The sequence below is a fragment of the Schistocerca gregaria genome, chromosome 3 (genome assembly GCF_023897955.1).
Source record: "Schistocerca gregaria isolate iqSchGreg1 chromosome 3, iqSchGreg1.2, whole genome shotgun sequence".
Taxonomy (NCBI): domain Eukaryota; kingdom Metazoa; phylum Arthropoda; class Insecta; order Orthoptera; family Acrididae; genus Schistocerca; species Schistocerca gregaria.
Window position 1 is genome coordinate 731023384 of NC_064922.1, and position 26241 is coordinate 731049624.

A 26241-nucleotide genomic window follows, 5' to 3' on the forward strand; every position below is an offset into this window, starting at 1 on the left:
CTGTGAGAAAATTTTAGCTTTTGACCAACATTGTATCGATAAGTGTGTGCATTTCATTTCTTTGTCATTGTAATTATGAAAAAATTTTTCAAATCTGTACTGGCCACTGCCCAAAACAATTTGTAATTTTTTTTGTGGGGAGCATGGGGGCTATGTAAGTAAGCTGTTTAGGTTTTTTTATTGGTAACGCCGCCGCCACGTAGCGCTGTGTATAAAAATCACTGGCTGTGCCGTGTGCAGTCTGTGTTTAGTTTGCATTGTTGTCTGCCATTGTAGTGTTGAGCAGCGGCAGCTGGATGCTAACAGCGCGTAGCGTTGCGCAGTTGGAGGTGAGCCGCCAGCAGTGGTGGACATGGGGAGAGAGATGGCGGAGTTTTGAAATTTGTAAGAATTGGTGTCATGAACTGCTATATATATTATGACTAGTGAGGTAAATACATTGTTTGTTCTCTATTAAAATCTTTCATTTGCTAACTGTGCCTATCAGTAGTTAGTGACTTCCGTAGTTTGAATCTTTTATTTAGCTGGCAGTAGTGGTGCTCGCTGTATTGCAGTAGTTCGAGTAACCAAGATTTTTGTGAGGTAAGTGATTTGTGAAACGTATAGGTTAATGTTAGTCAGGGCCATTCTTTTGTAGGGATTTTTGAAAGTCAGATTGCGTTGCGCTAAAAAAAACTATTGTGTGTCAGTTTAAGCACAGCCTTGTACAATTTTTCTAAGGGGACGTTTCAAGTGGTTCGTATGACCTGTGGCCTCTCAATGCACGTCCAGTTGCGGTTCTGGAGTGCAAATTCCGTAGTTCATAGCCGATGAACTGCAGTCAGCATATGTGTCTCAACAAGGAGCTTGTTGTGGCGACTTATACACAGGAGCGTTCGCTGTACGGTCGTTGAGGAGACACCATTGGTTGCTCCTTAGTTTACCTGGACAGTCACCTGCACAACAGTTGTAGCTCTGCATGCCTGTACACATCACTACAGCCATTGCTCACCTTTGTCATCCTGTGGCCTGTGGTGCACAACAGTTGGTTCGGCGCTGGTTTTGAGTAGCGCCAATTATCCATGCACTGTATACTTTAGCCACGGCGGCAGACAGACAGATCACAGACTTAGACGTTTCGGCAGTGCTTCCATCCTTGGTTCGAAAGCCAACGTTCAAGTCCTTTTTGGATGTCACATAAATCGCTCCGTTTCCGCATTACGACAATGACTCTCCTGGCACCCTTTATATACCTTCCAATGCTGGTGCTTCCATCTGCCTGTCTGAGTGGTTATTGCACTTTAACGTCGAAAATAGGCGGTGGTCACATTAACGTGACTAGACCATGTACAATCAACTTCAAGCGCTTATATTCGTGAACCAGTCAATTATATGTTTATTTGTAGTGGGTGCTTCCAGTTAGTGACGGTATCTTCTGCCCTTAATTCCATCGTTATCTTTGCTGCCTTTAGTTTGATCTGAATGTAGATTCTCACAGTGTAGGTGAGCACTTTTGTACTTTAACTTTCATATCGTTGCCTTAAAGTCTGCAGTGCATCTTTCCCCTTGTAGTAGTAATGAACTTGTGTATATTTTCTAAACAGCATACCTCTTTCGTTTTCATGCTACCGGGACTGTAGATGGAAGCGGTTTGCGGTCTCTTGTGTACGGACGACGTTGTGGGTTCTTCACCAGTCTGATCGACGGTAGTCGACCGCGAATGAATTTTCTGCCTGGGAGGACCCCAATAGCAGATCGGATAGGGCTGTAATGAGAGGCACCAGCCGATACGTTTCCTAACCAGTATTAAAATGACACATTGTGGCTAAACAAAGGAAGTGTTACAAGCTTGTGGTAGGAATGACAGAGCCTTACTAGTAACAATTTTTACATTGAATCGATATTAAAAACCGGATATTTTAAGATAAAAGTGTATTGAAATCAATATTCCATAAATCGGTCGTGATTTCTCCTAAAAGAAAATACGAAAGCTGCTGGACCAACAAAGATTTAGTGACATTGTGAAACATGTGATTCTCCAGTTGACAATGCTGTGTTACATCCGCATTGGAAATGCGCTTGGAGTTTTAAACTGTTGTCCTATATATTTTCAATAATGGAATTTTTATGTGATAGTGGCAGGCGACGTGATACATGTATCTACCTTGGATTAATGAGTGTGTGCATACAAAAAGATGAGGATCAGTTCCAGGTAACCAATGAGCTAGATATGTGAACATGTTACTCAAAACGTATTGAAATGTATGTTGAAATAGAAAATAATAACAATGAAACTGGGAGGAAATCTTTTCCCATTTGTTCTGAGAGATTACTTAGCTGCTTACACTTCAACTTTTGACAAGCCATATGCTAGTGAACTATTCTTTTAAAATATTCAAGTGCTCTTAAAATTAATTTTCAGTCCACTTAATAAGGGAAAAATGTTTCATCATGACAATAAAAGTTTAAGTCATATGAACTGGTATACAGAAGGCAGCAGAGTTTTCACGTACTTTAACCAATAACAACTTTTTGCGATGTTTTCAGCGGTTCCAAAAACAGTACAGACTAATAGGGCTATGTCTCTCGCTTTGTATTCTCTACTAGGACACCACTATGCAGTCGACTCGTCAATTGTGTCAGATACATTCTAAAGTATTTTGCGATTATTTTAGGTACTCTACAGATCTGCAAAAACAGAGTGGTTCATTATCTAGAAATTACTCCCTTCAGTGTTCAAAAAGTGTGATTGTGTGTGTGTGAAGTAACACGACAACAGAAGGATCTGTGACCAGTGGATATAATGCTGCACCAAAGTCCATATAAATCCACCTGATCATGGAGGTTTCATCCTGAGAATCGCATTGTGGGAACAATAGTGGTTAGTATCAATCAACTTATTACAACATCACTAGAAAAGACCGACACTTTAAGAGATTTTTTTTATTTGGAATCTGTCATTACCATGGAAAAATTCATGGTGTCCTTTGCGACCCAGAAATGTTAGACACATAACAGTGAAAAATGATGGATACCTTTGAAGCTTTGTAAAAAATCTCTAAAGCCTGCAACCTGTCTGTGTTGCGCTGAGTACGTGGGAGTAGCAGGGCACTGTATGAACTATCCCAAAACGACGCCTCAGCATCTGTCTGCAGATTTTTTTCGATGTCATATTATAGCTGAGATAATTAAGTTTGTCATATTTTATTGACAGCAGCATCAGCATTTCTTCATCTCAAACGCCATATCAGGAGCCATCTGCCAAGGCCAAGGAGCGAAATCATGATATATCAGCATCAGCACTACCCTATCTCAAACGCTCTATCAGTAAGCAGGACATCACAAGCAGCAAATCTCTCCCTGCATCAACAACATCTAATGGGGAGGCCAGGGCAGAGAAGAGGAGGGAAGATGCCCACACACCCCACACTTCATGCCCCATACCCCATGCCCCACGCCCCATGCCCCATTTCAGCAGCAAAATACGGTAAAGTGTCTGAATTTCTGAATATTTTGTCAGCTATATTTACATTACCGACTTCTAAAAATTTACTTGAGAACTGGATGACCAGTCACTTACGTAAATTTCATTTGCCAGCTGTATTCCACTTCCCATAGAACACTGGAATGAGCAGATATCACATTTCTCTATGAGTAATTAAAAACCAACATTTGCTTCTAAAATATAAAAAACGAAATATGAATTCATATTTCTTGAAAATGAGTTTTACTTTAGAAAGTAACCCTCAAACACCGAAACGTGAAATAAAACAAAATCCTGTTTCAGTTCCTGCTTGCTCCTGTCCCGAGCAGCTGGCTGCACAGTGGAAAATGAGTGTTTACTGCTACCAGCAGATAGCTGCACTTCAAAATCGAGTAATAGTCGATCTCTGCAACACAACTACTTATTGCCACCAATACACTGTTGCGTATTCGGAAACGCAAAAAGGTCATATATTATTTATTTTCCACATGTAAGATGTTATAAAGTTCTACAATATCTCAAAATGCATATGCAGCCCAAAGGGTGTGAGGTTTATACCGAGTATCCATGACTTAATTGAGGTTAATACATGAAAAAACGCTGTGAGGGGCAAATCAGTTAACCCTTTGTTGCCTTTTGTTATTTCTAAGTACCAACACTTTTGATTCTTGTTCATCACCCACGGACTGGGAAATACGTCTTATTAAGTACATGTTTATCTTGAATTGGAAATATTTTACTTACTGTCTTCTAGATCCTTTTTGTTGTGAGAAAATATGTTTGCATAGTGTTTGGTGACACCTGAAGATCTACTTTCAAGTGACCGTTTTGTTTTGTTTGCTATCATTCAGCTATTACCAATTTTTACGTTTATTAGGGCTTGTATGATGAAGATTAGATACTATTTTGATCTTGTACGTCACAATTATTAAATGTTTAGATTTCATTTAGAAATTATAGCGAAAACTGTGAGGTACTTTAGAGTACTCTACACAAAGGTAATCTGTTGCTTTCTTCGGTGTTGTTCACTATATTTCTCTAGCTTTGTCGTTCTTGTTGCGTAAAGATATGTTTTTTGTAGTGCCTGGATGACTCTCATTATTGTAAACATTGTTTCAGCTAAGGCTGAAATCGTTGCAGCTCTTCTCGAAGATAATTCTGTTACAGAAGTAGAGGATAATGAAGACGGTGATACTGAAGCAAGTGTTGGTATTAATAGTACAGCTTGAGTTTATCACACAATTTTTGAAAAAGATCAGTAGGTGCCGATTCAAGGTTTCAAAGGACTTGATAGAATGTGTACTATTGGAGCTCAAAATCAGTTTACCTGAAGTTTAGAGAAATAGTTGCATACATGACAACTCTCACAAAAGAAGAAAGATGTTGTAGGCCGAAATTAACAAAACGCGGAAGAAACTTTGATGATGCAATCATGTTCTTCAGCAGGAGAATATAACCCAATTAAGCCTGTATAACATGGTTACAAACTGTGGTGTATTGCACAAAAGAGGGCTACAATCATGCCCTTGACATAATTTGAGGGAGGAACGAATCTTTGGAGATAAAAACTCAAGATTTTCTATTAGGAAAAAAGGTAATTTCAGGTTTATGAAAGAAGTCTCAGAGCAAAAAAAGGAGACTGGGTTTTGTCAACTTTTTTACTTACTTAGCCCTGTCTTCAAGGCTAATATTGTATCCTACCTATTCGTCAAATATGGGGTGCCTAGAAAACCAGCTTTCTCGGATCGCTAGACAACAATTCAAGCAAATCGTATTAATGAAGTTTATTATAAAAGGAAATGATTACAATACTTAATTTTGTGGAATATAGATGCGTCGCAGGCAAAGGACGTCAGACAAAATAAGAAACCTCTTCAGTATAGAAAATTCTACATAGTAGAAGCGAAATTACTAGTCTTGATACTATCCTTGAGCTTGCTGTTGTACAACTCGACGAACTGCTTGTCTTCAACTGAACCGCCACCAGGTGGAACGGCGCACATGTCCTCTTCGTGTCGAGGATGCTACCGTCGCGTTGTCGTCCTAGAAAGGGGTCGGTCCTCGTGCAATTGGCTGACGCCTTCCTCACAGCTCTCTACTCTAACGTTTACTACCGGCGTGCCGGTGCTTGACTTTACGCCGAAACATTCCTCGCCCCTCCCCCTCTCCCCCCCCACCCCCCCCCCTTTCCTCCCCCAAAAGCGACGGATCGTCATCGTACACCAAGGAGTCCGACAACGGAAGGGAGGGCAGTACCTTGGACTCTATGAAAGCTGTGGGTGCAGGGGATGTCAGGCTCCCATGACGCCATCAGGCCTAGGCCTTCACGTCCCCCAGAAAAGACCAGAAGGGTGCGCGTCCACCTCCTGATGCTAACAACCAGATGTAGAAGGTGTCGGCTGCTGTGGCGTGTGCGCTTCCACCTCCTGATGCTAACAACCAGATGTAGAAGGTGTCGGCTGCTGTGGCGTGTGCGGGTCCAGCTCCATCGGTAGGACGAGAAGAGGCGGAGGAGGCGAAGGCTCCGTCCCCTTCGTGTCATCGTGCAGTCTCGTCATGCCACGCCATGGCGGCTGCTGTGGCCGCTCTGTCTTTGGGATCTGTGAACCCGGGGGAAGAGACATAGAGAGACCCCCGTGCACATGGCAGTGGCGAAGTTGATTGTGATGTAGGTGGTGCAATCCGTCCGGGCCTGAAATGAGATACACGCATTCGCGAAGTCGACGAAGGATCTCGTCTTGTGCCCACCATTTGCTGCCGCTAAAGACCCTGTAAAACACAATGTCATGCGGCGCGAAGCGATACTTGTGGCCTTCCCTCGGCGACGGATGCTGAGGAGGGTGGAGCAGGTGGAGCAGTGTGCGATGGTGGCGGCCGTGAAGCAATTCCACCGGCGATGGTCCATCTCGTGGATGCGAATGACAGGAGGTGAGGAACAGTTGCAATGCTTGATCCCTGGTGTGTGCGGTGCCACGTTTGGCCATCTGTTGCTTGAAGGTTCTGACAAAACGTTCCGCTACGCCGCTTGGACTTTGGTGCAACGGTGCACTAGTTAGATGCTGTATGCTATTGGGTTCACAGATTGTATCGAATTCATATGACGTGAAATGAGGGCCGTTGCACGACACTATGATTTAAGGTAAACCTACAGGGCAAAAAATGGAGGAGAATACCTCAATTGTGCTACGTGACGTTGTCGATGTCATTGGCACAGCAAAAGGAAACTTGCTCTAAGAGCCTACAACAATCAACCAACGAATGTCCCAAAAAGATCCCACAAGGTGTATGCGCACACGTTGCCATGGTGACTGTGACGTAGGCCAAATAGAGAATTTTTGCGGCGGAGAGGATTGATTTTCTGCACATGCGTCACACCGACGTCATCTGTTCTGTCTGGGTGTCCATGCCCTGCCAAGTACAGTGTCGACGCACTAACTGTTTCGTACGAACAATCCCCCAGTGTCCTTGGTGAAGTAACTGCAACACTTTTTTTTTTGTAAACCTTTCAGAGATCACTTTTTTTTGTAAACCTTTCAGGGATCAACACAAGTGCCTATCCACTGTCATTTTGAACAAGTGGTGGTGGTTAGTGTTTAACGTCCCGTCGACAACGAGGTCATTAGAGACGGAGCGCAAGCTCGGGTTAGGGAAGGATTGGGTAGGAGGGTAGGAAATCGGCCGTGCCCTTTCAAAGGAACCATCCCGGCATTTGCCTAAAACGATTTAGGGAAATCACGGAAAACCTAAATCAGGATGGCCGGAGACGTGATTGAACCGTCGTTCTCCCGAATGCGAGTCCAGTGCGCTAACCACTGCGCCACCTCGCTCGGTTTTTGAACAAGTATCACACCTTGCTGTATAACGTGGTTATGTCGACGTGCAATGGAACAGGGCACTACAGAATTCTTTATGCTATGCACTGAGCGAGGCCAAGATGTGCAGATGTATTTCACCAAAATGTTAAAATCTGAATCTGCTTCCGTGTCCTGTGCAATTTTCCTTAGTTCAGAGGAAATAATTGAAGCAATTCAGAATACTGAGCATTGAAATGACAACAAGATGCAGCAGAAGTGTCAAAGTCTGTATTATGGCCAATCGAAAGACGTGAAAGTGCGTCCGCATTACCATGTTGAGGTGACGGACGATACTGAATCTCGTACTGGTATTCAGTCAACATAGCCCATCTTTGCAATTTTTGGGCAGTTCGTACGAGAATGGGCTTCGTCGGATGAAACGAGGAGTACAATGACTTGTGATCTGTTGTTACGTAGAATTTGCTGCCATACAAGTATACCCAAGGTATGTAGGTTGACCGTAGACTTAAAGTCAACACATAGGTGGATGTGAGCTGAAAGTTTGCGGTGCAAAAGCAGTTGATTTGCCCATTGACTAGCTTGTATGGGCGCAAGAGCACTGATATCTAGCAATTCTTTGAGTTCAGCAGCGACGTTGTCCTGTAATGCAATGGGAAGAGCACTGTCCCGGCAAAATTTCGGCTGTGGATTGTCTTTCACAGTAAAATGTGCAACAAAATTGTTAGCCTTGCCTAAACCTTCAGAAAAGAGTTCAGGTAATTCTTTCAGCAAGCGAGCTACTTAGTCTTTTGCATTGAATGCAGTCACTGACACCATATTGTCCTGAATTTGAAAAGCAAACGAATCAAAGGAATCAAGGTGAAAAATGTTCTCACAATCGCGTGATTTTTAGCACAGTGGAGGTCAGAGATCGCATATACGAGCGATACATGGCAGGCAAAGTACATTTTCCGAGAAAGGAAGTGTCTTGCCCATTATAAGTAGTCAGGTGCGTGCTAGCTTCAGACAGGCGTGGGGAGCGTAACAGTTCATATGTGTTACGATTCAGCAATGTAACAGACGCAGCCGTGTCCAACTGAAATTACACTCACTTTCCATTAATATGCAAATGAACTAAAAGCTTGTTGGAGTGGCGTAGCACCGAAGAAACTATTCACTTGCCAGTTTTACTAATGCCTGTTGCAGCATTGGAATACACTGCATTGGTTACACGGGCCTTGTGACTAGATTTTTGTGAGTGGGCAGGGTTCTTATGGCTGTTCTGGTGCAAACATACGGATTGTAAGTGCCCTTTCCTGCCACACGCATAACGGTGTGCTCGGTTTGAGGGGTCATGTCACGGACTGCTCAGCCCCTCCCGCCGGAGGTTCAAGTCGTCCCTCGGCCATGGGTGTGTGTGTTGTCCTTAGCATAAGTTAGTTTAAGTAGTGTGTAAGTCTAGAGACCGATGACCCCAGCAGTTTGGTCCCTTAGGAGTTCACACATATTTGAACATTTCAGCAGTGTGCTTGTCTGGACTGGCAAACTTGGCGTTTGTGCCGTGAGTAGCACTAAGGGCATAAGTTAATTGTGTTTGCCTGTGTAGAGAGCTGCTTACGCGGAGTGGAGAACTGTTTACATGGCACAGCGTGTGCAAGCTGCCACTGCCTAATGGGCCAGTCACAAACTATAGACGACCTGACCTGACAAATTTGTGGCTGCTCAAATTTATTGGCCGACACAGCACCTGAATCATACGGATCTAGTATTTGCACTATGCGATTGAATGACGGATCTCACTGTTTCGAAACCTGTTCTCTAATTCTGACATCAGTTACATTATACATGATTGTACCATGCAACATAACGTCAGAATATAAAGCACCACAAGCACATGTGAATTTGCATTTCCTCGTCATACCCTGCAAATCTGTTACTCACTCGTGATATGTTTGTTCTGGCCGTATCTTGCAATTTAAGAATTGATACCTAGCTGTACCACATTCACTTGTTGATCATAATAGTCAGTTATCGATTCGACAACCAGATCATAGGAAAGTTCACTCTGAGTTGCGTTATGGAAGAGTTTCTGAAGGAGGTGCAACACTGCAGTTCCTATTCTGGACAAAAAATAATGGACTTTTACAGTACCTGGTACGTTGTGAGCAATTACATGGGCTCTAAATTGTTGCAACCACTCGAGAAATTCGTCATCTAGTTCTTGAAACTGACGAAAAGGCGGAGCTGCTGTAGGTGTAGTTTGTTGTGGTATTGGGCGCACTGCGTTGACCAGCGGCTGCTGCACCGTGTTTAGCAGTGTAGATATTTGCTGGATCTGAAACTGAAATATCTGCATTAACTGAATTGAATCTACCGCTTGCAGCCGAGACCCATGCACGAGCAGGGGGTGGGTGAGGTGGGCTGCTCACTGCGATAAACAGACACGGTAAGCAATGAAAATAAGTTCAAAAGCAAAGCAAATTTCCGCAACGCCTACCTGAAAACACTGATTAGCAAAAATACTGTAAGCAACATTATTGAAACAAGTAAACACACACCTGCAAAGAAAAGTCAATGTAAAATAAGGCGCCAGCAAACAGAAAACCCACGAAAAGGAAACGGAGAATCTGTGGTGGCTGTCGGCTCTGGGTTCATTGGAAGACTCGTAGACAATGTTGTATCCCACCTACTTGTCAAATATGGGGCACCTAAACAACCAGATTTCTCGGATCGCTAGACAAAAATCTAAGCAAATCGTATTAGCGAAGTTTAATACAAAAGAAAATGACTACAATACTTAACTCTGTGAAATACATATGCCTCGCAGGCAACGGGCGACAGAAAAACATTAGAAATCTCCTCAGCGTAGATAATGCTACGTAGTAGAAGAGAAATGACTAGTATTGATGGTGTTCTTGAACTCGCTCTCGCTGCTATAGAACTTGGTGAACTGCTAGTTTTCAACACGGCCACGGCCAGGTGACGTGACGCATACGTCCTCTTCGTCTATGGCACTGCCGTCGATCGGGTTGTTGTCCTAGAGAGGGGTCGGACTGCGTGAAAATTGGCTGGCTTCTTCTTCACAGCCCTCTCTGCTCTAACGTTCCCGATCAGTGTGACGGCGCTTGACTTTCTGCTGGAACAGCTGAAAGTAGAGAAAACTTTGGCTTGTGGCATAATGTCCATAAATTGGAAAGGTTTCCCATTAAAGACAGCGCCTTCTGGAGAACTTAAATGAGATGACTTTGATTATAGGATGTCATTCTCTGAAATTGGGAGGTTTTTTTGGAAGTCAACAAAACAATGTGTGTCTGGTTTCCAGTTACCATAGAACAGAAGTAATGTTTGTGTGGAGTAAGCAGAAGCATGGGACTTAACTCAGCATTCAATGCTCTTGTGTAGCATAGGAATAGAATTCTAATATGGAGGTTGTGAACCATGGTGGCAGACTTACATTTCCTCATGGGCTGGGAAGAAAATGCAAAAAGTATTTGTAAATGCTTACAAACTGTATTGTGAGCTATACAGAAAGACTGCAGGATGTGACAAATACAAACCATGTGTGCCCCATAGCTGCAACGCCAGTTCAACAGTAAGCACTGTAAGGAAGAAGCTAGTCCCAAAGGAAATAAAGGTCACCACTTACTCATTCTTATGGCAAAGAGGGGAAGATAAGAGGTATGACGTTCATCGGTGGTTCAGTCTAGACAAAATTCTAAATGATTATTTCATGGAGTATTTTTAAGCTACAATGAAAACAAAAAATATTTTTGCTAAACTCCTTTTAATAAATGTGTAATTACCTTCCCAAATACACTGATTTGTAGCCTCAGTACTGCCTAACACATTTTTATTCCTTACTTAGGAAAAACGTTGTTCTGAGAACTGTTGGTCAGTAAGCCACTTTCGTAAAATTCCAAAGGAAACCTTCACTATCCTCTTGTTACTATTTGCTACTGTGAACTGTAACAAAACTGCAAACTTCGTGTGTACTTGATAGTTCAGACAACAAAGGGTTAATGTGGTGTCACAATGTTGCAAAAATACATCCCCAGTGTACATGAAAGCGCAAGTTCATTTACTCATATATACTGGCTGGTTATAGTTGAAATTTCCGCATTTAACACGTTACAACACAGAAACTAAATACCTTATGAGAACTAAACTTGGTAGCATCGATGTCAAGGACATCGGAAAAAAAATGTAGAACCAGTTCAATTGAAATACTTTTTGTGCTGCTGCAGTACATCATGTCATTACATACTGACACCATTACTGCTACATGAGGGGCTCCATATGGCGTCCATCACTGCCCAGAAGAGTCTGAAAGCGCAGGATTGCAGTCTCCACACCAGAACGAAACTTGTGCATAGATATGCTGTCTATATATCTTGATATGCTGCCCTTCAGATCAGCACATGTGCGAATTTTCCCTGGTTAGCCGTGCCCTTCGGGCAGCCCCACTAGCAGCAATCAAAAGAGTGAGGTCAGGTGATAGTACTGGCCAAGCATCTATAAACGATCGGCTAATAATTCAATCGTTTCCAAATTTGTTTCCGAAAAGCAGGTGAACTCCATGCGCGATGTGCAATGGGGCCCATCTTGCATGAAAACGTTTGAGTTCAATTCGTATCTTTCTGTAGGGCAGGTTTGATATGCTGGTGAAGCATATGGCAGTAATGCTGGCCAATTACACTTCACGTCTTTGGTCCTTGAGCGCCAGTCTGTTTAAAGAAGGATGAGCCAATGATGGCCACAGCTGTGAAACCACACAATACGCTGACACGTTCGCCACACATAGGAGTTTCATGCACAATGATTGGAGGGGAAGTTCCCCACAATCGACATTGCTCTGTGTTCACCTCACACGCCAGGGAAAAATGAGCTTTTTCGGTCAATAGGGTGGTCCAGAACCAGGCCTCATCAACTTAAATCCTAGTGAGAAAATGGAGAGTGAAGTCAACAAGTCGTTGTGCTTCTTGTTGTGCATGCTGCTGTACGATATGGATCTTCTACAGATAGCATTTGAGAATGATTCAAAGCACCTTCCATACAGGGAACCATGAGATATTCAACTGTCGTGACACAGCAGGTGCACTGCCTGATGATTGGGAATTGCACACAGCGTTGTCTGCCACAGCAACCTGTGGCGCAAATGGTTGTTGGTCTCTTCTCAGGGCAATGCCCAGTTTTCCAAATCATTTGAACTCCTTCATCGTGCCCCACACAACAGGTTGATAAAGAACACCCTTCCATAATCCTATCAGACAACGGTATTCTCGAACTGCAGATACAGCATTACTGTTGTTTTTGTAACATGATCTCCAATAATGCCTTGCCCCTTTTGTCCAAGCTCATGTTGACATGCCAACAGGCGCACTGCAACTGGTCAGATATGTGGGACGATAAATCACAATGACTGATCACGTCACCTCGTAGCCATAGTTGGTAATGGACAGTGGCGTTGTGATGCATGGAAATCGTTCACCCCATACTCCGGACATTAATGCTACCAAGTCTCATACTCATACAGTAATTAGTTTCTTTGTTATAATATGTTAAATAGGGAATGTTTAACTCTACGCACCCAGTACATATTGACCAAATTAGTGTCGAAAATTCTAAATCATACAACCCAGCGCTACATTTCCATGCCTAACACCTAGTTCCATTTGAGAATGTAGGCTTAATAATTCGAGGTTATAAACTCCAACATTTATATCTCATACATTCTGGCATTCATTTCCCCTGGTTTTTGACAGATCTCGAACTGCATTCAAAACAAAACACCATATTTATACAAAACATTAAACAAAATATGGCAAATATTAAATTCTTTAGTCATTAAAAAGGAGACCTACTCTATAAATATATATAGCTTGGAAGAGAACCATTATCACTCCCAATTGCTTCAGTTCATCTACATTTAATGTAGGATATCGTAATGGAAAGAAGACAATTTAGATATCACAGTAATTGACGAATATTTCCTCAACAATGTTTTGTTTAAATCATATATTCCATTTAAGCATTACTTCAAGCAACAACACACCAAGATTATTCAATACAAATGATCAAACGCAAGCTAAATTTATCTTAGTTGTTTGAGATGCCAATAGAGAAATATTTTAAAAATTATTTAAAGGAGAAATTCCATTTATATTTTGATCGATATTTTATACTTTACAAGGTTTTTTATTCTGCTTTTCTTTCTTTGAAATAAGATTGCTGAAAAATAAAATCAAACATGTAAACACACAGTCAGTATCAAGGTGTGTGGTCTAATCAATTATTTATTCCATATCAGAGAGGGTTCGGCACTATTAAGCACTATGGAAAGGTTCCCACACACGCTTCACTCTATTACATCGCCCAGTTACCTCACGTGCTTCCGTCTAGTAACCTGTGCTGCACTACCGATAGATCGACTAATCAACATATTAGCTGCTACACCTTCCCAGCTGGCCAGCGCCATTGGCTGCATTCGCTCCCAATTAATGTTGGTCGAGCGTAACAATTTTCTGCCTAGCCTGGTTTCCCTGTTTGAGCAGAGCAACGCTGCTGCTCATGACAGAGACCCACTGTACTGCTGCATATCTCTGACTCATGCGCATCTCGGCTGCTGCCGTATTTCCATACCTACCTCGCCTCCCCACCATATTGAGGTAGCAATGCAGCTGCTCGTGGCCATGTCTCGCTGTACTGCCGTGTTCGGCTCTTTCCGAAAGTGGCCGAATAGCTCGCCTGCTAGCATGTTGCCACGGCTACTTCGCCTCACTGCCACATTGAGGGAAGCTGGTGATGACTTCCTGCACTCTTGTGTTCGGTCCTTTTTGAATGCAGCCAAATAACTCTGACTCGTGGCACTGTCGGATGCTGACGTGGTTCCACACCTCCCTTTCCTTACCACCATACTGACGCACACTGCAGTGCTGCACTCTCGTGGTAACTATTTACCGTGCAACATATGAAAAGGAACAACTCAGCATTCATTTGACTCAACTAGCGGAATACTAACCTTAGCATCACGTCTTAATCCATATCAACAGCATGCTAGGCCACATCACCCTATCTCATTATACTAGAATACCGTTTATCTGTCTCACTGCACTGGTAAATAGCATCCAGTTCTTGTACACATGTTCGATTCTTTAAATATTCCAACATTTTCATATTTCCAGGCACAATCAAACAAAACCATTTAATAATACGTTGTATATTAACACAGTTTTATTTGTTCCTAATCTTTGTTCACGTTTATTTTCCAATTTGTCTTTCCTAGTTATTTAAATCCACAGTTATTTGAAGTGTTTTTTTTTTCACTTTACTCCACTGCCTTAGTAAGTACGTGCCTTCTCACGATATCTGTTTTCTCACATGCTCCCTACCATGGTATTTACCACTTCAGTGCTCTTCTGATTTAACGAATCACCTTGTGTGGTCCTTTTTATACATGATGGAACTTGTTTACTTCTCCTTCGCCCTTCTTTGACTTGACATAGATTCGTTTTAACACCTCGTCTCTGGCATGACTTACAGCAGGATGAACCATCCTTACAAATAGCTTCTTTCTTTCTTCTGCTTTTCTTCCAAGGATTTGTTCTGCCCTCTCTGATTACGTCATCCTTGGGTACGTTGTTCAAGGGTTCTCGAATTAGATTGTCTTGTTTGTCAGTGAACTGTACTTCACCTGGAGCATTCAGGAGGTACTTCATTTAATACTTCTTCATAGCTACATTGCGCCCATCTATTATGTTTATTATGGCAGTTTATGCTAAATAAACAGTTAATTTCCTTCGTAGCTCTTTCCGTCAGATTTGACACTGGCCTGTATATGGCTTCCACATTGCATCGTTTCAATTTTTCCATCCACATTTCACTTGTGAATTGATTTAGAGTGTCACTGATGACTTTTCGTGGTATACACACATGTTTAAAATAATCCTCCGCCATTTCTTCTGAAATAATATGTTCTGCTGCTTTTCTAATCGATACTACCGTACATAACGGAAAAATTGTTCAGTGGTCACTAATATGTAATTTATACCCATCGTAGACTTTGACAGAGGCGTGAACAAATAAACAGCGACCATTTCCTCCATTTCTTAATGTAATACTGGTTACATTCATACGTTGTGCAGCACTATTGATGTTTGAGTCTTCTGACAGACTTCACAAGTCCATAATGTATTCGTGGTGTCTGTTGCCATATCATGAAACCAACAGTCTCTTTGGAGTGTATTTAATCATATCCAAACGTATATATTAATAAGGTAAGCAATTGATTGCTTGGGTATACAGATTGTCCAGACTTCCCTTTCTTCACTGTTCTCGATGTATAGTACTCCATCATATGTTAAAAAGTTTCTTAAGATTTTATTCCATCACACATTTGTATTTTCTTTTTAGAAGACCTATTTTTCATCCACGTCCAGTTCTCTTCTGATATCTTTAATCAGTTTCTTCACATTCCCTTCGTAAGCTACCCCCTTTATCAAAAATATGTCCATGTTTCTCATTTCTGTCTCGGTCTGAGCTTCATTTATTCCTAAGAGTAGTTTCGAAAGGCATCTGGGACTACATACTCACTTCTAGTTCCATACTGTGCATCGAGGTCGAATTCCTCCCATGCTAACGTCCATCTGGTCAATCTTCCGTTTCTTACTTTACTGATCGACACATATACAGCGCCTTATGATCTGTCACTACTATAGATTTTTCACCACTTAGAATCTATTTGTATTATTTTTCTTCAACAGTTCATGAATAGCTTAGCTGTTAACTACTTGGTCACTTAAGAATCATCGCTAGAATCCACATAATGTGAAAAATCTTTTAAGATGTTTTTTGTTTGTCGGCAATGAAAATTCCTATACAGCTCTTTATTTGTATGAATTCGGCCTTATACCATCAGTTTCGATTACGTGACCGAGAAAATTAATTTCCTGTAGCCTAAAGTCGGATTTTTGAAAATTGAAATTGGCCACAGCCAATTCACACCTCTCAAATACTTCTTTCTGTCTCCAAATATCTTTCACAGTTTTCGCTCTCTATTAGCAAATCATCAACTTAATCTGTAATGGTCTTCAATAGTTTTTCTGCTGACACTCTGTCTAATGTCCGAATTAACGTCGAAACAATATGGTCAACCCCAAATGTAATGTTCGACATAGCTAACGGCGTTTGTATAGGAACTCTGTGAACGGCCTTGATTCAGGATGGAGCAAAACTGGTGACCTCCAGATATTGAATCCAAACTTCTGAAAATTTGGCCATGTTGTAATTTCTGAAATATTTCTTCTGTATTTATTGTTCTATATCGTTTCAACTCGAATATTTTATTCGCTTACCAGGCATCCAAAACTAGACGGATTTTTCTATTTTTCTTAGCAATAACTTCCAAGAGTGTATCCTACTAACTCCTGGGCCTATCTATCTCATCTGACTGTAGCGTCTCTTGTAATTACTTTTCCATAAGCCATCTTTGAGCCTGCGGTATTTTACGTTGTAGTACAAAATACGGCTTCTATGGCTTTATTTTAATTCTTTATGACGGTCCTTTCGTAATGACGTCTTTTACGGAATACATCTTTGTACTTAATTTCTTCACTACTTTGGATTCGAAACTTACGATACTTTAATCTTCGATTCTATTATTTCTGGAACGAGCCCACGTTGTTCTTCGGGTTCTTCTGAATCTTCTTAGATTTTGTTTCGTCGTTTGTATATTCTTCCCTTACAGCCATCGGATAAATTGGTGAAAACTTTCTATTTACCGCACAGTTCTTCCGTTTTATTGCCCTTTCTTATCATCGTTTTCTCCAATTCTCAATTCACTACTTTCGTAGTCAGTTTCCACCCTTTTCTCTGTGAGCCAATCATATCCAACAAGAAATTCCTCTTCAAAGCAAGTACCATGATAGCGTCGACATGATATGTTTCTTCTCCCATTTTTACCTGTAACATAGTTTGGCAGCGAACAGTTCTTCCACCCCCCCCCCCCCCCCAGGCTCATTTAATTTTAAAACCAGCTACAGGCAATCTTGATATTTTTGCTCTAGATTAGTAATAATTCGCTATAAACATTGTTGACCATCACACAAAGCTGGCTTCCTGAGTCTACCAGCGCTCTCATTTTGCTGCCGTATACTTTGGTATCCACTATCGGAACTATTACCTCTCTGTTGCCATATACAAGTACAATCTCATCCTCTGTCAGTAAGTCCTGTCCTTTATTTAATCTATCTTTTGTTATTACAAATAAATTTCAACTTTTTTCATGTTATTTAATTGAAGCGTCTGCGTCTGTTTCCGGCTGGGTCACTCCTAAAGCTTGTGAAGGAAACGGTTCCTGGAAATTTACTATGACCGTGAATTTGTAATTAGAGAATGTTTAAAGAAAAACAGCATGAAGGAACTTAATGTTGTGTAAACACCATGAACCTGTTTTACTTCGGGAAACTTCAAAAACACACCTATATATGAGAAGTTTCCCAATCCTGTTAAAACCCCGATAGGGAAATCTTTTGATAGTGGAAAATAGTTAAACACTCTGAAGCTAATTTGATAAATAATGACACAGTACACTGTAATTTTGCTTACCAGTAACAGTTAAACCCAGATAAATTTGCATCTAAACATGAATGAATGGGAATATGACATTAAGTGGCATGTAAACAAATATCGCGTACTATGACAACTGTCAGATTAAAAAGCTCCCTCTAATACACTAACATGGACCAATGGCGAATAAGCTACTTCTTTGCGATTGGTCGGCGTAAATAACTTCATTGGCAGGTGCCTTAGCTTACATGTTTGGCCACATTTCGCAGTGCATCACATAAATTCTCCTGTCTAAATTACTGTATATACACATCGAAGCATATCCTACCCGAAGACACATGCAGCGCATGCAACGATTAGTGCAAATACACTGAAAAATTATGGCAATAACTACTGTTAGGGGTGAGGTCAACAATCACTCAAGGTGAACAGCCTTTACAATGCACTACTTTTATTTCCAGAGAGAATCGTTAAGAGATAATTTATTACAAAGCGTAAACAATTAAACTGGTTTCAATTGTGATTCTCGATGAGAGGAATGGTTTTGAGTCTTAGCTGTTCTGGGGCGACGTGATGTGGCGACGGAGGTAGAGGCAGTTTGAAGTAGCTCATATGAATCCTATGAGTTCATCCAGTCGTGTCCTTGGCATTAAAATATCCTCTTTCCTTACATCCTGTTTCGGCTGGCGGTGGTAATAAGTTGCGTAGCATCCATTTGTCGCAGGCCGGAACAAAGTAACTACTTCTGCAGCACCTGAAGGTCGTATTAGTTCAACTGCAACAATCACGCACGATAATTTGGCAAGTGCACACATCATAATTAATTTAACACTCCATTTCCTACAACTTACCAATTGTGAAGTTAGCCAGTCCATCTGCTGTTAATATTCATGGATCATAATAACACTGTTCCCGCGAAAACAGTCGCTCACGTAGCAACAAAGTTCAGTTTCCACATTGGCAGTTAGTGTTTTGGCACACTTCATATATCGTAGTCAAGAAAATAAGCAGTATTAAATTCACAGTTTATGTAATGCAGCTCAATTCTAAATCGACGATAATACTGTCTGTTCCCGATTGCATTGTCACTGCCACAAGTATATTTCTGCAAAAACCAACAGCGTTTGCATAGTACAACGTCCGTTTAGAATATTCCTCATAAAGTCAAATTTCAAACCAGTCTAACACAAGAAAGTCCGGTATTAATATGGCGTTAAACGCACATCATTACTGCACACAGTATTTGCTTCTGTACCGCCGTGCTTACGCGCCATCCTCCACTGACTGCTACACACTATTGGACCTGACAACTATCGACACTTCTCTCGCTCCACAGTCCTTACTACACTTTTGCCTATTGCATTCTGTTCCACAAAATACATTTAATAAAACTATCTGAAAGATCATCAGAAAAAATCCAGATCCTTACATAAGGAACTCGGATAGAAAATAGCACAGTAAACATAGTCACAGACACTTCATGTTCTACAATATACAACAAAATGAAAAATATTCTTTGTCATCAGAAATAGATGTATGAAGTACAAGGTAGTAAAAGAAAGGGGAAACATTATATCTCTTTATTAGTCATGAAAAGCGTCTTCGCAGCGTAAAATGATATTAGTTGGCGCGTGGCATGCCCCAATTTCTCCCCGCCTACCATATCTCTTTTCCTCCGAGATTCTTTGTTTATAACTAACATGTTCTCTACCTCTCTGTGTCCAGGCTTCCCTTAACTGGTGTGCTTCAAACCGTTTCGGGGATCGTCTTTAATGATCAGAAGTGTCCTTAAACTTTGCCGTCGGCCTCTCTTGTCTCTCTCCCTCTCTGTCTATCTGCTTGCTTGCATATCGTTCGTGCTTGTTCTCCTGACACTACAATTACTCCCACCAGACGGCTACGGACATCTAGCTACAATCACTGTATTATCCAACGCAGAACCGTTCTCTCGTCGTATAGGGCGTCCAAATACTGGAATACTGCTTTTTTTTCAAGTTTTTTCTTCCTGATATTCAGAATAGGCTCCATTTAACTTTTTATTATGCGGGTGATTACAGTTTGATATTAATACGTCATCCTGATTATTTTCGTCTAATCTTTTACAAGAAAAATTTTGTAGAATTCCCCATGTGACATACATACTCGTTCAAAAAAAACGATGTGTGTAAATTCCTAACGGACCAAACTGCTGAGGTTATCGGTCCCTAGACTTACACACTCCTTAAATTATCTTATGCTAAGAACCACACACACACACACACACAGACACACACATGCCCGATTGAGGACTCGAACCTCCGGCGGGACGGGCCGCGCAATCCGTGACATGCCGCCTCAAACTACGCGCCCACTATGAGCGGCTTCTCTTTGCAGTCACGCGCCCCAGTTATAAGTTTCATCGTCAGGTATGCAATTCAGTATGTTATTTTTGTTTTATTGTCCCAACTTTACGTTCCGGTAACACGCCGCGAAAGTTTCTGAGGGAAGCTACGGGATGGAGTTTTTCCTTGGAATGCTATTAGTTGAATTTACAATTATTAATAAAATCCCCTTGCGAGTTGCTTTTAGTAAGTACTGCAGCTTACCTTTTGAAGGATCCTATCTCCTCTGTTATTTTTCTCTTTACCGCCAAATCTACCAATTGTTCCATGGTTTGTTCCACCTCTCCTATCACCTGGCCTACCTTCTCTACCTTTATTTCTATTTCACTAAGCTTTGTTGATACTTTCTCTTATTTTTGCTCAGTGCCCTACGAAAGAACTGATAACACTTTCACACTGTCCTCCAGTTTTACCTGACATTTGAAATTTTACAAATTTTGGCACTGCTTCAGTGTACTGGGTTTGTTAATTCTTCACAATCGGTTGTTCTTCCTTCAAGGTTTTCTTTCGTTTGTTTATTCTTCTGTTAATACGTTACCCAACGCCTCTACATATTCTTTAATCTCTCCGTCTAATTCTGGAATATATTCCTTATTTGCCATTTTTTGAAACATTCCACATTGGAGGATAATGACTTGTTCACGATTTACCTATTTTTGTTGTCTGTCTTCTTTATGGGTGCTTCTGTGAACTTATTATGTCTTTCGTCCACTTTCATTACTATTCCTTTCTCCTTTTTCCTTCTTGGCATGTTCCCGTTTTCCCGCACTAGCCGTTACGGATGTGGTTCGGCATTCTGCATCTGCTACCTGGGCCACACCCAATTTGCCTGTGTCTCTATGCTGACTCCCACCCGTATTTCTTTTGAACTCCCTATCGGATCATCGTCTAGTTCTATCGAAATATCTATATTTCTTTCTAATTCTCTACTACCAACTGATTTGAAAATTCTCCATTTTCACAAAACCTACTTTTCTTGTGCACCTGTTCCTGTTCGATTTTACTGCTGGGATCCAACGATTCCATTTTGCTAAATTTGTTTCCCTGGTAATCCCTACAAAGTCTTATTCATCTCAATAACGCTGAAACTTTTCCTATAGACGCCACACGCTCCTTTTGCACAATTCCTTCTAATTTTTGCCCTATTGCCAAACGCAGTTCACACTGCCGTTAGTTTTCTTTCTAAATTCTCAACTTTTAGGGGCCTGCACACTATGTTTCTTCTGTGTCACATTAATTATTTACACTTCGGCCTCCGAATTCTTGCAATGTTTGCATGCCCCTCAGTACGCTTCAACTGTTAAAACCACTGCCCCTTTCTCCTCATTCTAATAATTTCTCTTAATTCTTCCTACGAAAAGCTGTCTGTTTAATGTTAGGCAAGTGGACTACCGTTCAATACGACAGCTAAGAGGGGGATGTTATGGCTAAGGAACAATTGTCTAACCAATTAGTCTTGACTATGTATTACGTGTCACATGTCCATTCACCCCTTTACATCTCTTGAACAAAAATCCTTAGTCCCTTTCAAATAATCATTATTAACGCCAATGGATAGCTAAGATGAAGACTTCATATTGCAGCAGCATTTTTATATTACTCACACAAATTATATCACACTTATACTCTCCATCTGTCCTAGCTCTTCCACAGTAACAACAACTTTCACGCAGGCTTTCTATTTGTCGAATAGGTGACCACAGTAGCTATAATCCACGGACTGTCCACTCTCCCCAGCGTTCATTCTTATCACTCAGTTTGACAACACAATGCTGACTTCACGATCCCCGCGTCATGCCCGATGCCAAGACTCTCGCTGCTTCTAGCACGGCGGGGTTCCCCATTAAGCGGCGCTACCTCCAACAGGCAGTGGCACGTAAGGTCAGAGTCGACACTGAAACAACATCGTCTATGCTCTTACAATAAGAACTGTACTGATATGCTAACTGACGTAGAAAAGCCTAACGTCTTATCCACTTTCAGTGTACTGAAGGATTGGTATGAGCAAGGTTGTCATCTGACGGGACTGATTATTACCGACAATATTCAGCCCCGCAGGCCTTTCAGAGCTGAGACACTAGTTACTTTGCGTAACGATGCATTACATAGAAAGATAATCTTATGACAGAATTGACTTTTTATTCATAGGCTTTTATATCATAGCACGGAATTTCAAAGAAAATATAAGAAATTATTTGGACATCCTTAGAAAATGAAGGCATGTTTCCAGTTGACAAACGGGCGAAATACAAAAATCGAGCTTATAATGATTTAGCAGAAATAGAGCAAATCATCTAAACTCACATCATTTTATTTAAAGGCATGTCCAGTCATTACAGAATAAATAAACATAGAAACTGCATTTTCCTGAAGAACTATCAAAAATATGTTTCAAGAGACACATCCTTCTTGTTAATACGAAACCTATCGTACAATACTTATACAAAACTTAATATATCGTTCGGTTTTGCTCTACGTGATACACGGAAAACTCACAATAAGATTTCTATACTTTAAAAGCTCTCGGGGCACAATTCACACGTGCAACAGGTGGAAAGGAAAGATCACACTTTAGAATAATATTAAGAGGCAGTAGATTGAAAATAAACTACACCAAAGAAAAATCTTATGCATTCTATCGCGTAAAAGACAGTATCGACAGACAAGCATAACGTTTACAACCACTGAATCGAGATGTATTGATTTCCAGCGAAATTTTCCGTGTCCAAGCATCAGTTCTATACCTCAACATAATCATCTCTCAGACAGTAATACACTATTTTACGTTTATCCTGAAACAATCTGCATCATTATGCCGCTACGATTCGGGATCCAGAGCTTAAAAATTTGGATATCCTTGAACTCATTTGGCTATCAAACTAAATAAATAAATGAAATAAAAATAAAGAAAGCGCCCTCTTTAGGCTCATCCGCTATGTTGTCCATCGTGTAAAGCGTTTTGAAGCTGTTCGTGTGACATTCACATTTAGATGACATTCATATCTGGAAAGCAGCAAAGACATGGACTACATCAGATGTATAACAGAAGATGAGATTTCGAAGGACTGAGTGGGCATAACTAAAGATGCGTGTTTGAGACTCACTGCTTTGAACACTGTTGAAGATGATGGCTAAATGAGACCTGAGTGGACTGATTTCTTAAAACCAAGATACCAATCAAAATGACCATTTCTGTCTCGAATTCTTAAGGAGATGAAGGTAGAACGTCATTATGCAAGGGTCTTTAAACATTGTGACACTTACAGTGGACCTTGGAGCACGTCAGTTATCACTGCTTGAGCTGTAAGAATGCTGGATGAGCCAGACTTTAGAGATGAAGAGTCTTCGTTCCATTCATCCTGTTTGTAGGAACGCTATTGAAGAATATAGTTACAGATAATTAATTAAACTATAGCACATCATTGTCTAAAATAGAAGTTCCTGTTTTACAATAATAAACCTACTGAGATACCACAACAATAGATCACATGTCCAATGTTTCAGGACTGTAAACCCTTTTCCATGGAAAGAACTGTGTTCTGCAGGAACTGAAGGTGTTCTATGACACAGAGGCCCAAGAGAACTTTACAAAAATCAGTTTCTGGCAGTTAATTTATTGTTTTATGAATCCAATTTTGTATTACGTGTTTTCTATAAGCAAAAAGTAATACATGAACACTTTGACTTATTAGGTCCATGATCTATTCGCAATAACCGAAATTATGTTCCATTAATTATTTTTATTATATCCATTCCAAGCATACAGTGAACGATTATTGGAAGTAACAATAAAGGAAATTCAATAAGTATACAGAACTTGAGACCTTAAAGTATCACATTGAATAATTAATCATTATAATTTACTCAAGTTCATGCAAAATAAAAACAGAAAATTGATAGACAATATTATTCCTAAAATTCAGTTAGTCATGAACATCCTCGATGACAGATGATACACTCATAGATGAATAGAATTTTGTCGTGGGAGTTGCGTAGAGGTTATAAAGTGAAACCTAATCTGAATATGACATAAGAGTCTGAATTTCATAATCTGATTTGAGGGTTATACTAAGAACCTGAAAAACAGACATTGAAACAAACTGACATGCCGAGTCCAATCTTTAAAAAATTAATGGTTTTAAGGAACTCTAAAGAATGGTCACTCATTACTCAGACTAAATTGCAGAAACATGTTTCAATCAACACCGAAACTGAAACATTTGAAACTGCTCACCTGAAAAATCTATAAAACGGATTTAACTCATTCCTCTGTGGTATTCAATTTTAAGCGATGAACACCAGTTATTCGTAATTCTACAAATGAAGAAGGCCTATAGTGGTAAAACAAGACAGAGTCGAAAATTATTTCCCACATCCAAGATGTTTAAATATTCTATAATGTCTGCAAAGTAAGTAGTCAGCACAAGAGTATCCAAGACCTAGTTGAGGTTCATAATTGAAAAAAATGCTGTAGGACTCAATAATATGTCTTCACTAATGTCTTCAATGTAAAAGAAAGCTTGAGTTAATTTCCACATGTATACATGTACTCCAAATTAGGGCACAAAATTCTGAAATATGTATTCTAATGTTCCGTATTTTACAAGTTAGGACTAATAATTCGATGTTGTAGAACTAATGTGGACAGGCTTATAAATGCAAAAAATTATCTGTTATCTGAAGTACTACACTAAGAAGGCAGATAGACAGACTGAATCCAATGTATTAGGCCTACTCTTGATATAAGTCACAGCACACTCTCAAAGTATATATTCCACCGTTTAAATTCTTCTCAGGCACCATTTTATGAGGGACAGAGATAATGCATAATGTGCTTCAATGTTCTTCATTAAAAAAATTATAATCGTTGATACTAAGTCAAAATAATTACTGTTATAAAAATGGACACGCGTAATGCAAGCTGTGCAGGTAACAGCAGTTTGTAATGCAAAAGCTCTTGATAAGTCATACAGACATTACTGGTCCCATATTATTGCCCAGTATATTCCAAACTACTCGTGAGCAGTATGAAAACTGTGATCTTCATCTGGTCACTGCTTGTAGCGAGAGGCCAATCATCAAATGACGCTTGTCCAGTGTACTGCATACTATATTTAGGCAACTGGTCCTGACAAGTTTTCAATTACACTGTACTGACTCGATAGCTCTGAATATATATATATATATATATATATATATATATATATATATATATATATAGTATGCATATATAGTATGCAGTACACTGGACAAGCGTCATTTGATGAATGGCCTCTCGCTACAAGCAGTGACCAGATGAAGTGGGGTACTATTACACTAATAATGCTGATGAAACTGTGTGTTTTCATTGTGGTGGTGGTTTGAAGCATTGCCATGAAAATGGTGATCCATGGACAGCACACGTTAAGTGGTAATCTGAATGTATTTTCTGATTCATGTAATTGGCACTGACTATCTGTCGGTTGAAGAATTCGATAATTACAACACACAATTGTCAAATATTAAACTTGAGACAGATATTCCGAACAAAGCAGTCTCATCAGAACAGCACATGGACGAGCGTGCTTGCCTGCATAAAATTTATTTTCAGGACGAGGTGGGTGCACTGTTCCATCTATGTTGACAATTACTACCTCTGTTGAATATTCCCATCGCATTACATCATATATTGCATGTTGGGAGCTCTTAGCATCTACAGTTAGAGCATTCATTCAACATAGTTAGGACAGTATCACCAAATGGTGTATTTTCCCATTGCAGCATGTAAACTACAAAGTTCACAAATTAATATGTATCTCTTCTAAAGAACGAAAAAGTCTTTCTTTGTAAGCAAGTTCACGGTTGTAGCTATATGCAATTCATAACCATACCTACAAACTTTATCATGTGTTATATATTTTAAACAGAGGTATTAGTGATTGTCTGAATCATATGAAGCAGCCATCTGACTTTGAGGTACGGACCATATTTTGGAATTCATATTAGCAAACTAGCAAAGAGCATTTACATCAGCATCAGTTTATTTTCTGATGTAAGGTAG